This window comes from Thamnophis elegans, chromosome Z (genome assembly GCF_009769535.1).
Source record: "Thamnophis elegans isolate rThaEle1 chromosome Z, rThaEle1.pri, whole genome shotgun sequence".
Classification (NCBI taxonomy): domain Eukaryota; kingdom Metazoa; phylum Chordata; class Lepidosauria; order Squamata; family Colubridae; genus Thamnophis; species Thamnophis elegans.
Window position 1 is genome coordinate 51,023,107 of NC_045558.1, and position 14,439 is coordinate 51,037,545.

Sequence of the window (14,439 nt, forward strand, 5' to 3'; positions counted from 1 at the left end):
TATAAATTTGCAACAGTGAACATATGTATTTCAATTGATATTTGATGAAGATTCAACTCTCAATAAGGATGAGAAATAAACAACAGATCAGGTCGGTTAGAGGAGTGTGATCTTTTCTAAATTTTATAAGTTATAGAAGTTGTAGAAATAGTTACTGCTATATAGAGCATGCAAGGACAACTAGATATAAAGATATAGGCGATAGTCTCTACCAGTGGTGGGTTCCGGAAGCTGTTATTTCCGGTTTGCTCAGGGACGCGCCGTGCATGTGCAGTACAATGAAAATTGCTCTGTGCATACACAGAAGCCAAAAACAAGATGGTGGTGCCTATGGGGCCACTGGGAGAAGCAGTTCAGGGGTGTGGCAGGCCTGGGTCACTGCTGGTGCCAGCGACCTAAGCCACCAAGCTACTACCGGTTCCGCCAGACTGGTCCAAACTGATAGGAACCTACCACTGGTGTCTACTACCTTAACTTTTCAGGGTCTTGAAGAAGATACAGAGGAACAAGAGATAGGACAATACATTACTGATGAGGAAAGGAGATGTACTTCTATCTGTAAGAAAACTAAAAATATTTGTGATAGTTGGTAACTCCTTGTGATGTGCCAGTTGGACTGATCATCTTGTGAAGGGTACTGTCTGCTAGGAACAGGGACAAGGGATATGACAGACATCTTTCAAGGCTTATTAAATGTTCTGAAAATTATCCTTTCCATGTGATAGAGAAAAGTATTGTGTATAATAGGGATTACTCTATCACTATGATTTTTAAAGATCCAGAAAGAAAATTCAAGACCCTGGAAGACCAAGCAAATGTTCTTCTTGTCCATGGAAGAGAAGTAAAGGGAAGAAGACAGTAAGACTATGCAGATTGTCTTAATGAAAGAGATTTAGTTTCTGATATCCTGTCTATTGACAAACTACTGCCACTTTGCAAGAACTGATAAACAACAAATTGGCCAGTTTGTTGAGTGTGGACAGAATAATTTTGATCTGAATCATATGGGGACTGGAAATAAAAACCTAGTACTATGTTGTACTCTGTAGAAAAAGATTGATGTGCTGCTGGAAACAAATGAATTATTTATTTTAGACCATCTCTTCTGCTAGCAACTTTTCATTATTTATTGCCATACTTTGTAGATTGTTGCACACAATGTTGCTACCTTATAGTAAGTTGCCTATCATCAAGAAAGAAGGTAAATAGGGCCAAATATAGGGCCAGAATGAGATATTACTATCTCATTCTTTATAATTTTCAGAATGTGCCATGACATCTTCAGATATTTTGATAAGACTCAGAATTATTAGAACAAATGTGCTTCTTATAGGATCTTATGAAATCTACCTCAGCAGAATGCATGTAAGACTGCTAAATTGGGCCTGGAAGAAGCCTTTGAAATGTTATGTGATATATATAGACTACACTTCAGACTTACACTCCTAATACTGTGAATAACAAACATAGAACTTTCCTATTCTATGTCTAGCACTTGTTTAAAAATAGCCATGTCTTGATTGTAAGGGTCAGAGAGCAAAAGCTCTGGAGGGAGGCCATGTATCTACAAAAACATTAGGGAACCAGGAATATTAGGCAAATGATAAGCATTAATACAAAATTTAAAATCAAAGCCAAGCACAAGTCTTTATTCTAGATAGGCCTGCTCCAAAAAGAGGATGACATTTCTTGGAAAGTAAATACAAACAGGCATTTATCTGTGGTAAAATAGTGAATACAGAAGTAACAATTGATACACACAATCCAATACTTGCTTTGCCAACATTCAATACGTTGTCAGATCTCAGCAACCCAAATCACAACCAGTCCTTTGGGAATCAACAGTTGATCATCATCATTTCAACAACTGAGTTCATTCCTAATGAATCCAAACAAAAGCTTTATTAATCCCGTAATATGCTATGGTACAACAAATTGTCTTCCTTTTTAATCTAGTTTAGTGTGACATGTGAACCTAGCCAAGGAAGAGGAGAGGAGGAGGAGGATTACATTGCTCTTTTATAGGTTGAGAATTAATACAGCATTAGATTCCTAAGAGGCTAAGATTTAAAATTCTACATTTGCTGACTTTCAGTAGGGCAACATTTTCATTGGGAGTTATCCACCTTAGGGGGAAAAAAGTTGCCCAATGGTTATTTAGCAGCAAATGCTTCTATACCACCTTTTTACCCCTTGATTTATGAAACAAAGAGACCTGCTTTAGCAAACACTTTCAGCAGGAAGAGGTGGGGAAGAGATGAAAGAAAATTGGCACATATTAAGTAAACATTTTTAAAAGGCTGCCTCTTTTTGAGGGGCAAATTGATTGCAACCTTTGAGTGCCAGATTACCATTTACTTCATACAAACCAGAGGTACCGTATTTTTCAGACTATAAGATGCACACACCCCCAAAAAAGTGAGTGGAAATGTCTGTGCATCTTATAGAGCAAATATTGTGATGGGGGAGGGGGATTGATACAGTGCCAATCAGCTGTTCTAGGCAGCAGGGACTGGCAATTAGCAGCAAACAGATTGCAGCAAATGGGCTGGAGAAAACAGGCTGTGGTGGTGGCAAAGAATGGGTGGCTGTGATTTCTGCCACCTAGAATAGCTGATAGGTGGTATGGTATTCTGGGAGGTAAATCAAATCGCCAATCGGTGCTTGGCAGCGAAGTCACCAGTGTTTCCTGGCAGCAGTGGCAGCTCAGTTCAGTTGACCGCTGGTCGGAACAATGGAGCGAAGCCCTGACAAGCCATGTGTTAGGGCGGCAATAACATGATGAAGCTGACAAGGCTGTTTGGGGTATTTTTGCTACAAGGACGCTAGCCAGATGAATACCAGATGGATGCTGGGATGCAGAGGCAGTTTTTTTTTTCTTGTTTTCCTCCTCTAAAGCTAATGTGTGTCTTATAGTCCAGAGAGTCTTATAGTCTGAAAAATAAGGTATATCCCAGGTGGAAAAACTAGGACATTTGCTCTGGTAGGAACACCTAGCAATCACATAGTTTCTGATGAATTTTCAATGTTTTGTATCTGAAAAACAGAAGAAACAGATATTTGTGCTGCAGGGGTGGATTTCATTTTTTTTTCTATCGGTTCTGTGGGTGTGGCTAGGTGGGGTGACATGTGTCTGACTGGGCATAGCCACCTTGACGTCACTCATGCACATGCACGTGCAGTTACAGGAAAAAGGAGGTGGAAAAAATAAGTCTAATAATTTGAACATTCTATATGCATTTATAGTTGTTGATTTACCTCCTTGCAGCAAACAAGTTGTTGACTCACCTCCTTGCAGCAAACAAGAAAATGATTAGCACAAGAAAAAAAATCTGCCTCTGCCTCTCAGCAATTTGCCTCGTGGAGCAAACAGCAAGTTTCACTTTCAATTTCTCCCAATAATCAACTGCTTCAGGCTTCAGGGATTGCTATAGTCTATTGAAGCCTCCGCAAGCCCCCGTTTGCTGCAAAGAGGTAAATTGCTGGGAGGCAGAGGCCAAAGTGTTGGGGCCGGCATGTGGGTGGGGCTACATTCAGTATATAAGACGCCCCCAAATTTTCACCCTCTTTTAGAGGGGGGGAGATGCTTCTTATACTCCAAAAAATACGGTAAATATTTGTACTGTAGATAAAAATCAGGTCATGTGAAATCTATTCATACTTTTCAAGTCTGAGACAAATACTTTTTGTGCCCAAGGATCATATTCAGTATTTCTGAAGGCAATAGTCCAGCCACAGATAAATGTTACACAAGAGCTTGCTCTTCCTGAGACCATTGTCTGTGAACTGTCCCTAAATACCACAGTTCATTTCTTACTATTTTATAGAGCCCCCAATTACAACTTTGATCATAAGAACAAGCTAACTGCACCATTAAATGGGCAGCTTCCTGCCCGCACCTCCTTATTTTTTTGGTGATCTCAATTTGCCACTTATTAATTGGATCCTAAACAAATGTACAACTGAACCTATACATGCAATCCTGTTAAATACTGTTACAATTCTAGGCCTGGAGCAGTTGGTAACGAGCAACACTAGGCTCAACAATTGCTTAGATTTAATCTTCTGTAATAGCTTAAATTCAATTTATGACCTACAAGTTAAAGACCCTTTTCCCAACAGTGATCACAGCATGATTGATTTTTGTCTCAACTTGTGTCCTTGCAAAGAGGGTCATAATGAGGGGACTCCAAATTAGAACTTTAAAAAATCCAATTATGATCTCATAGCTTCTCGCATCTCTTGATTGGCACCTTCTGTTCACAACATCAGAACACTTTTTTTGCTCAAAGTCAATCAAGTCATTAATCTATATGTACCTAAAATAACCCCTAAAGCCACCCCCCCCACAAATTACCCATAACAATAAGAAAGTTACAATTAAAAAAAACACCTCTGTGGCAAGAAAACAAAATTGGCTATGTAGCCAACTTTAAAAACTGCTACAAAGCCTTATGCCCCCATTTAAAGTCTGAATGTACTAATCACCAGTGCAAACAGGAGGAAGAGCTGCTAAACTTGAACTCCTCCTGAGCCGTCTATAATTTCATAAATGTCAAACATAAAGGCTCAAAAACTATCCCATACCTAAAAGGACCTAATGGAGAAGACTGTAACAATGAAACTGCTAAAGCCAACGTCTTCAATATGTTCTTCAACTCAGTCATTGTCAACAGCAATGGCTGTTGTCTTCTCATTTCCTAGTCGTACCATAACTAATTGTAACCATTTACTACATATTGATTTTACAGTAGATAATGTTGAAACAGGACTACATAACTAAAACCATCTCTATCTATTGGCCCTGATGGATTATGTGCCTGCTTTTTTAAAAAGCTTGCCATTGCCCTAGCTGAACAGAAGTGTACAATCTAAGAGGTATCCTTCAGAACTGGCTCCTTGCCTGACCTACGGTCATTAGCTACATTTATATCTATCTTTAAAAAGGGAGATACTAGTTTAGTAGAAAATTAGAGACCAATCTCACTGTGCGTCATCTGTGAAGTTATGGAATCAATTATAAACCAATCCATCACCCTCCATTTAGAGACAAACAACCTGTTATCTAATAAGTTTTAGGAAAAATGTGTCCTGCAATTCCTACACTGTGGAAACATTTGGACCCCACACCTTGACCAGGGTAAAGCAATGGATGCAATTTATATAGACTTTTGTAAAGCCTTTGATTCAGTGGTGCACGACAAACTACTGTTGAAACTAAGTTCTTACAGTATCTCCAGATCCCTGCACAAGTGCATAGCCGTATTCCTGTCAAACAGACAACAAATAGTCAAAATAGGAAGGGCCCAATCTAATCTGGCACCTGTTAACAGCTGTGTCCTCCAAGGCAGGGTTTTAGGATCCACACTCTTTCTGCTTTATATCATTGACATACTAAAAGCAACTGTGTCTTTCTCACTGATGACATAAAATTATTTGTTTGTTTGTTGTTTGTTTGAGATGTTTATTAACATTTGTAGGCCGCCCTTTTCCCTGAGGGGACTCAGGGCGGCTCACATAAAATCAGGGAGGGGGAATACAAACAATGACGTAGACACATATAATAAAAGTAATAAGCAACATACATTCATCATTCGGGAGGGGCGGCTATCCTTATCCCCAGGCCTGACGGGCTAGCCAGTTCTTAAGGGCTGTGCGGAAGGCCTGGACGGTGGTGAGGGTACGAATCTCCACGGGGAGTTCGTTCCAAAGGGTCGGGGCTACTACTGAGAAGGCCCTCCTCCTTGTGGTTGCCAGCCGGCACTGGCTGGCCGATGGAATACGGAGGAGGCCCAATCTGTGAGATCTAATTGGTCGCAGGGAGGTAATTGGCAGAAGGCGGTCTCTCAAGTATCCAGATCCACTACCATGCAGGGCTTTATGGGTGACTAATAGCACCTTGAAGCGCATCCGGAGATCGACAGGTAGCCAGCGCAGCTCGCGGAGGATAGGTGTTATGTGGGTGAACCAAGGTGCACCCACAATCACTCGCGCAGCCGCGTTCTGTACTAGCTGAAGTCGCCGGATGCTCTTCAAGGGCAGCCCCATGTAGAGCACATTGTAGTATTCCAGCCTAGAGGTCACAAGGGCCCGAGTGACTGTTGTGAGCGCCTCCCGATTCAGGTACGGTCGCAACTGGCGCACCAGGCGAACCTGGGCGAATGCCCCCCTGGTCACAGCCGTCAGGTGGTGGTCAAACGATAGCTGTGGATCCAGGAGGACTCCCAAGTTGCGGACCCTCTCTGAGGGGTATAAAATTTGACCCCCCAGCCTGAGTGATGGAATATTGGTCGAATCTTTGGGAGGGAAACACAACAGCCACTCGGTCTTTGCTGGGTTGAGCACAAGCTTGTTAACCCTCATCCAGTCCATAACGGCCTCAAGGCCTCGGTTCATCACGTCTGCCGCTTCATTGAGTTGGCACGGGGCGGACAGATACAACTGGGTATCGTCCGCATATTGATGGTATCTGATCCCGTGCCTACGGATGATCTCTCCCAGCGGTTTCATGTAGATGTTGAATAGTAGAGGGGATAAGACCGAGCCCTGAGGCACCCCATATGTTAGGGGCCTAGGGGACGATCTCTGCCCCCCCACTAACACCGACTGCGACCTGTCCGAGAGGTAGGAGGAGAACCACCGCAACACGGTGCCTCCCACTCCCACCTCCCGCAGTCGTCGCAGAAGGATACCATGGTCGATGGTATCGAAAGCCGCTGAGAGGTCAAGGAGGACCAGGATGGAGGAATGTCCTCCATCTCTGGCTCTCCAGAGATCATCGGTCAATGCGACCAAAGCGGTTTCTGTGCTGTAACCGGGTCCGAAGCCTGACTGGAAGGGGTCAAGATAGTTTGCTTCCTCCAAGGACCGTTGGAGCTGGAAGGCCACCACCTTCTCAACAACCTTCCCAAGGAAGGGAAGGTTGGAGACTGGGCGATAGTTATTAAGAACAGCTGGATCCAGAGATGGCTTCTTTAGGAGGGGTCTCACCACCGCCGCTTTCAGTGCGGCGGGGAAGTTCCCCTCCCGAAGAGAGGCGGTCACAACCGCCTGGATCCAGCCTCGTGTCACCTCACTGCTGTTAGTAACCAGCCATGAGGGACACGGGTCCAGTACGCAGGTGGAGGCACTTACAGCCCTCATGGCCTTGTCCACATCCCCGGGGGTAACATCCTGAAACTCAACCCAGAGATGTTCTACTTGATCCTCTTGTGCCTCGGCTGGAACTGCGGGGATGGAGTCCAAGTCCGACCGAAACCGAGCAATTTTGTCCGCTAAGAATTGGGCATAATCCTCAGCTCTGCCCTGCAAGGGTTCCCCCGCTTCCCTTTTATTTAATAGGGAGCGGGTTATCTTAAACAGGGCGGCTGGGCGGGACTCAGCGGACGCAACCAAGGTGGCTATGTGAGATCTTTTCGCTGCCCTAAGTGCCCTGGTGTATTCCTTGGTGCAGGTGGTTACCATTGCTCGGTTCGATTCGGACTTATCGGACCTCCATCGGTGCTCTAGGCATCTCCTCCGGCGCTTCATCTCCCGGAGTTCCTCGGTGAACCAAGGAGGTCTCCGGGATCCGCTGCCTCGGAGGGGCCGTAGTGGCGCAATCCGGTCGAGGGCCTCCGATGCTGCCGAGTGCCAAGCAGCAACCAGAGTCTCTACCGGACTGTGGGCGAAAGTATCAGGAATGACCCCAAGCTCCGTCTGGAACCTTAACGGATCCATAAGTCGCCTGGGGCGGAACCACCTGGTCGGTTCCTCCTCCCTACAGTGGGGGTTTGGTCTCCGGAAGTCGAGCCTCAGTAGGCAGTGGTCTGACCACGACAGGGGTATGATGTCGTTACCCCTCAGACCAAGGTCACAAATCCACTGCTCCGAGAGGAATACGAGGTCGAGCATGTGACCCGCCGAATGGGTTGGGCCCCGAATTACTTGGGTCAAGCCCATGGCTGTCATGGAAGCCATCCTGCGCCCCATCAGAGTTTTCACCGAGCGACGGCAAATTAAAGTCCCCCAGGACCATCAACCTAGGGAACTCAATTGCCAGCTCGGCTACCGACTCGAGGAGCGAGGGGAGGGCTGCTGCAACGCTGTTGGGAGGCAGGTACGTTAACAGCAAACCCACTTGACCCTTGAGGTCCAACTTTATCAGCAGAGACTCACACCCGACAAGCTCCGGAGCAGGGACCCTACGAGGAACTAACGACTCCCGGATAACAACGGCCACACCCCCACCCCTTCCCTGGGCTCTCGGCTGGTGCAGCACCTGAAATCCTTCTGGGCACAGTTCTACAAGGGGGACTCCTCCCTCTGGGCCCAGCCAGGTTTCAGTAATATATGCCAGGTCTGCCCTCTCGTCTAAAATTAAGTCCCGGACGAGAGGAGCTTTATGTACCACAGACCTGGCATTTAGCGACAGCAGCCTGAGTCCAGGGTCCTGATTACTTGCGCCATCTGGTCTCGGAGTGGGACTCATAGGGCCGGAAGGAGGGATCTCTGTAATGTAGCGAACCCTCCTTCCCCGGTAATGGCCTGCCCTAAAGTCCCCGCCGTATCTGCCCCTCCCTGTTACGACTGTAATATCCCGACCCTCTCCCGTGTCTCTGGTCCCCTCAACCACCCCCATGGCCCCCGCATCTCCCGGCACCACTGACAATGTTGCTACCCTACAAGGTAACCTTGACTATGTGTCAGAATGGTCGTGCAATTGGCAACTCCAAAGATCAACTAATAAATAATCTATCATACACATTGTCAAATAATATAAGAACATCATATACAAGTTCGGTGGAAACACTCTCATAGATGACTCTCACTTTGTCAAGGACCTATGAGTACTCATCTCAAATGATCTAAGCCCCTGAGCTCACTGTAAAGCATTGCCAAAAAAGCATTAAGAGTTGTTAACCTAATCTTGCAAAGCTTTTTCTCCGGTAGCATTGTATTGCTAACTGGGGCATACAAAATCTTTGCCAGACCAATTCTCGAATACAGCTCATCCGCCTGGAATTTACACTGTATATTGGACATTAACACGATTGAGGTATTTCACAAGAAGAGTACTCCACTCCTTTACTCACAATAGAATCCCTTGTGCCACCAGACTTCAAATTCTGGGCTTGGTCAATCTGGAACTGTGCCACGGTCCGATCTAAACATACTACACAAAATTGTCTGCTACAACATCTTACTTATTAATGATTTCTTCAACTTCAACCACAATAATACATGTGCAAACAATCGATAGAAACTCAAGGTTCAAACTCCAAACTCGATTGCAGAAATTACGTCTTCAGCAACAGTGATCAACACCTGGAGTGCTCTACCCGACTCCATTGTTACAGCCTCAAACCCACAGCTTCAATCTCAAATTGTTGACCTGACCTCATTCCTAAGAGATCCATAAAGGGGATGTGCATAAATGTACCAGGATGCCTACCGCCCCTGTCTTACTGTCCCCTTTTATCTGTAATATGGAATTTCAAAAATTGATCTAGTTGCTTTAAAGAGTTGCAGACAGATACTATGTTTTTCCCCAATGTCATTGCCACCAGTCTTTAGGCTGAAATGAATGTAATAGTAAGAGTAGAAATACAATAGTAACTGTTGGTTCATGAAGTATCCCATTTAGTATGATACTTGAAATAGAGTGCTGATTGAATCCTTTGCTTGTTGATGGCGGAAGGGCTCCTTATGGAGATGACGAGGCAGATAACCCTAAATTTGACAGACCAACTACAAGCTCATCCATCTAGATCCAGCCTATTGTCCTATGAAAAGGCACTATGGCAAATCCATTTCAGAATGAGAAGAGCTAGCACTTCACAAAATCCATTATTGTTATATAGCACAAACTCATAAAAATCCTTATGCAAATGCATTGGAAAAACTTTTGAGCAAATAAAAGCTGTTTTTACATGTTAAACTAACCCTGGGTTGTCTGTACTGTTATGAATTTTTCTGATTTATATTGCCAATTAAGAATCATTTTAAAATCTCCTACTAGGCAAAAGTATAGAAATACTGGAAGTATAACTGGTATTCTGAGAGGTACCTTCATAAGGAAGCACCATTCTTACTTGACAGCTGCTCTGTGCCTCCTGTGTTACAGTTCCAAACTATTTCAAGTTATAAATTGAGATGCCCCATTTTAATTGCAAAATATGCCTTTTCTAATTGGCCATGAGTCTCATCTCATAGGAATTTGTTCAATTATTTGACAATGCATTGTCCTATGAAAAGCATGCTAATCACTGTATTTTCCATGATTTTATCTTTAGAGTATTCTGGTCATTTGACATGCTTTATACAAAATGGCAGATATATATTTGGGGTGTGGGAGAAGGCACATTAGATTTTTATGTGCTGATTAAGAATAAAGTTCAAAATAGTTAGAGATTACCTCCCTCTTCCACTTAAAAATGCTTAAATTGGCAATTGGTAAAGGAGCGTTCATAAAAATAATTGCAAGAACTGTATATGTAGCTAAAGCATTTTGAGTAGATTCTGCAGAGAATTATGCTCAAACCTACTGTTTCATCTTTGATGGTCTCAGCAGGGATATCAGAAAATGCAAATTTAAATTGCTGCTAAGTGCACATATATTTTGCATGCAATCAGGATAATATGTAGAGATTTTGGTATAGATTTTGTTTTTACTTTGCCATATAGAATGCAATCGTGTGTGTGTGTGTGTGTGTGTGTGTGTGTATTCTTAGTGTAGAACGGGGTGTCAGACTCAATTTCATTTAGGGTTGCATCAGGGTTGTGTTTGACCTTATGGGGCTGGGGTGGACATGAGCAGGGTGGGCGTGGCAAGCTCAATGTCACTTGTGTTGGGGGCACCTGTGGTGGCCCGAGAGCTCTGCCAGCAAAAATGGGCACCTAAGTTCTGTTTTTGCCTGTGATGGCCTCCTGCAACCCTCTTCGTTTTCCCTTGAAGAGGCCCAGGTCCTTTGCTGTTTCCAAGGCAGCCCCATGGGCAAAATCCAAGCATCCTGTGGGCCAGATCTGCCCCCCTGGGTCTTGAGTTTGTCATCCCTGCTGTAGAGTAAGCTCCATTAAATTCAGTGGTAGTTCGTGTGTGTGTGTGTGTGTGTGTGTGTGTGTGTGTGTGTGTGTGAACATACTATGCATTTGGGTTTTGAGTGTTTTGCCTCTGTTTAAGATATTTTCTGAGAGCATATTTTAAGAAAATGGAACACCCTATAAAGTGGATTGAATTTAAAGCCACAGGACAGAATGTACTAAATCTTCAATGTATTTGCTTGATTTGGAGTTTCCCAAAGTCACATCCAATTACAGTATGTATCCAGGCCAAGTTATTTTGAAGCTCCTCCATTAGTTATAATCAACAAAGTCCTCTAAAGGAAGCCCAAAAGGTGAATATTTCAAAGAGTGCACAATTCTGTGAATGTTGTTCCATTAGAAGGAGAATCACATCTTCATGTCCCAATTAAATACAGTGTAAGATGAGTTTGAGGATGAATTTTAAATGTCATTTTTTTCTCTAAAGCAAATAGAGTTTTTATTTCATCCAACATAACACATGATTGATATAAGCAGCTTATCTAGATCATTCGGTATTATTGTATTTCCTTCAAGCTTTATGAGTTACTTGTACTTAAGGTTCTATAGTTCTACTTTCTAGCATTTACTTCTGATTAAGTCTATAGTATGGAAAAGAATGTTAGTCATGCCTTTGTCTTTTTCTGCCTATTCTTGCTTGAGGAATTATTATGGTAACTATATATAGTTTTGATCAATATAAATTAGTATCAAATGACTAATTAGTATCAAAAGAGCAGAAGTGAGCAAGTTATAGCCTTAAAGCCATCTGGGTGACTTTGGGTCAGTCGCTCTGTCTCTACCCAACTACCAAAAGGTGGTTGTTGTGGGGGAAAAAGAGAAAGTATTAAGTATATTCATCACCTTGAGTTACTTATAAAATAATAAAGGCAAGATAAAAATCTAAGACAGATCTCGGTCTAATCCTGAAAATGATTAATTCAGAATTCTACAATAGTAGTATGGAAGGAGAATGGGGAAAAGAGAGAGGGAGGGAGGGAGGGAGGGAGGGAGGGAGGGAGGGAGAGAGATGGCCATTCATATTTTAGCTTTGATTCCACCATCATTTGTTGTGGCCTTACCCACCAAATAGCATAAAGCCTACCAACATGTGATTTCAAGGAGTCTTCAGCAATTGCCCTGATACAGAAAACAGGCAAATGTATGTTTTATTCTGATTGCATCAGCTGTGTTTATATAAGAAATGAATATAATCAGACTGGCATAATGCACATATGAGCATTTATTACATGTGTATAGGGATATTTTAATGATTGGGATATAATAAAGAAGATAAGTTTATAACATCTGTCTTCAGAGACATAATGATAAGATGCAGTCCTTATGGACCTTTAATAAATGACTTTTCTTTTATCACAGAGTCAAAAACAAATCAACTTCCACAGTGAAAGAAGCAGGATGAATCACATGAACACATGAGTCAGCTAACTAAGGTATGTAGGGAGCACACCTCAATAATAATGAGGGATTTTAACTACCCTGACATCAACTGGGAAACAAACTCTGCATCAAGTAGAAGATCCAACAGGTTTCTAAAAAACCTAGCAGACAACTTTGTTTCCCAAAAAGTAGAGAAGGGAACAAGAGGATCGGCCATATTGGATTTAATTCTCATTAATAGAGAGGAAATGATAGAAGGTGTTGAAGCCACAGGAACCCTATGGTCAAGTGACCATGCAATATTGGAATTCAACATTATGCAAACACAAGTAGTAGAACAAAGTCAAACTAGAGTCTTGGACTTTAAGAGAGTTAATTTCAATAAACTTAGAGAGAGCTGGGGAAGAATTCCATGGATGAGAATCCTCAAGGGGAAAACAACTCAAGAAGCTTGGGAAATTTTGAAAAATGAGATTACAAAAGCCCAGTCTGGCATAATACCAATGAAGAAGCAAAATAACAGCTCCCAAAAGAAACCAGCATGGCTGCATAAAGAACTCTCTGACAAATTGAAAGACAAAAAAAGTAAGTGTAAAAAGTGAAAAGAGGGGGACATAACTAAGGCAGAATATCAACAAATAATCCGAGCTTGTAAAGATGAAGTGAGGAAAGTTAAGGCTCACAATGAAGAAAGGCTTGCCACAAAAGTAAAAAATAACAAAAAAGCTTCTTCCAACATGTTAAAACGAGAAAAAAGTTAAGGAAACAATTAGTCCATTGCTGGGAGAAAGTGGCAAGAAGGTGACAAGCAACAGGGAGAAAGCAGAACTATTTAACTCATTTTTTGCATCTGTCTTTACACAAAGTAATAAAACAGTCCAACCTATCAAAAACATCACCATAAAATCAGATTAGGAACACAAATTGAACTAGGGAAGAAAATGGTAAGTGAGCACCTGTCTACCCTAGATGAGTTCACCAGGACCGGATGGATTACACCCCAGGGCTCTGAAGGACCACTGAATTATATCTTTCAGAGATCCTGGAGCATCAGGGAACTGCCAGAGGACTGGAAAAGAGCTGATGTGGTTCCCATCTTCAAAAAAGGGAAAAAATAGATCCAGGAAACTATAGACTTATCAGCTTGACCTCAATACCAGGAAAGATTATGGAAAAGATAATCAAGCAACAAATTAGGACTAGGACTAGAAGTAAACAAAGTAATAGCTAAAAGCCAACATGGTCAAAAACAGATCATGCCATACTAATCTTATTGCATTCTTTGACAAAGTGACAAAATTAGTGGACCAGAGGAATTCTGTTGATATAGTTTACTTGGACTTCAGTAAGGCATTTGACAAGGTAGACCATAACCTACTACTAGATAATGTGGGTTAGACAGCATCACCACCAGATGGATTTGTAACTGGCTAACCAACCACACTCAACATGTAGTCCTCAATGAAACTGCATCTACATGGAGGGAAGTATGCAGTGGAGTACCCCAAGGCTCTGTTTTAGTACTCTTCAACATCTTCATCAATGATTTGGATGAGGGAATAAATGGGGAACTCATCAAATTTGCAGGTGACACCAAGCTGGCAAGAATAGCCAACACTCCAGAAGATAGGCTTAAGATACAGAAGGATCTTGACAAACTTGAACATTGGGCACTATCTAATATTCAATGGTAAAAAGAGTAAGGTTCTACATTTAGGCAAGAAAAATGAAATGCACAGGTAGAGTATAGGTGGTACCTTGGATTGTATTATCACATGTGATGGACATGCAGAGACGCAAAAAGCTGTTGGGTTAAAATACAAACATGGTTAGAGAAAATGATACATTAGCCCATAGAGTTTAGACCAGAAGTATTCTTATTGGATATTCTACAAGAGAAATATAGTAAAGAAAATTCATATTTGATTGTACAGATAATCAAGCAGCTAGAATTATATTTGCACAAAATTGGAAAAC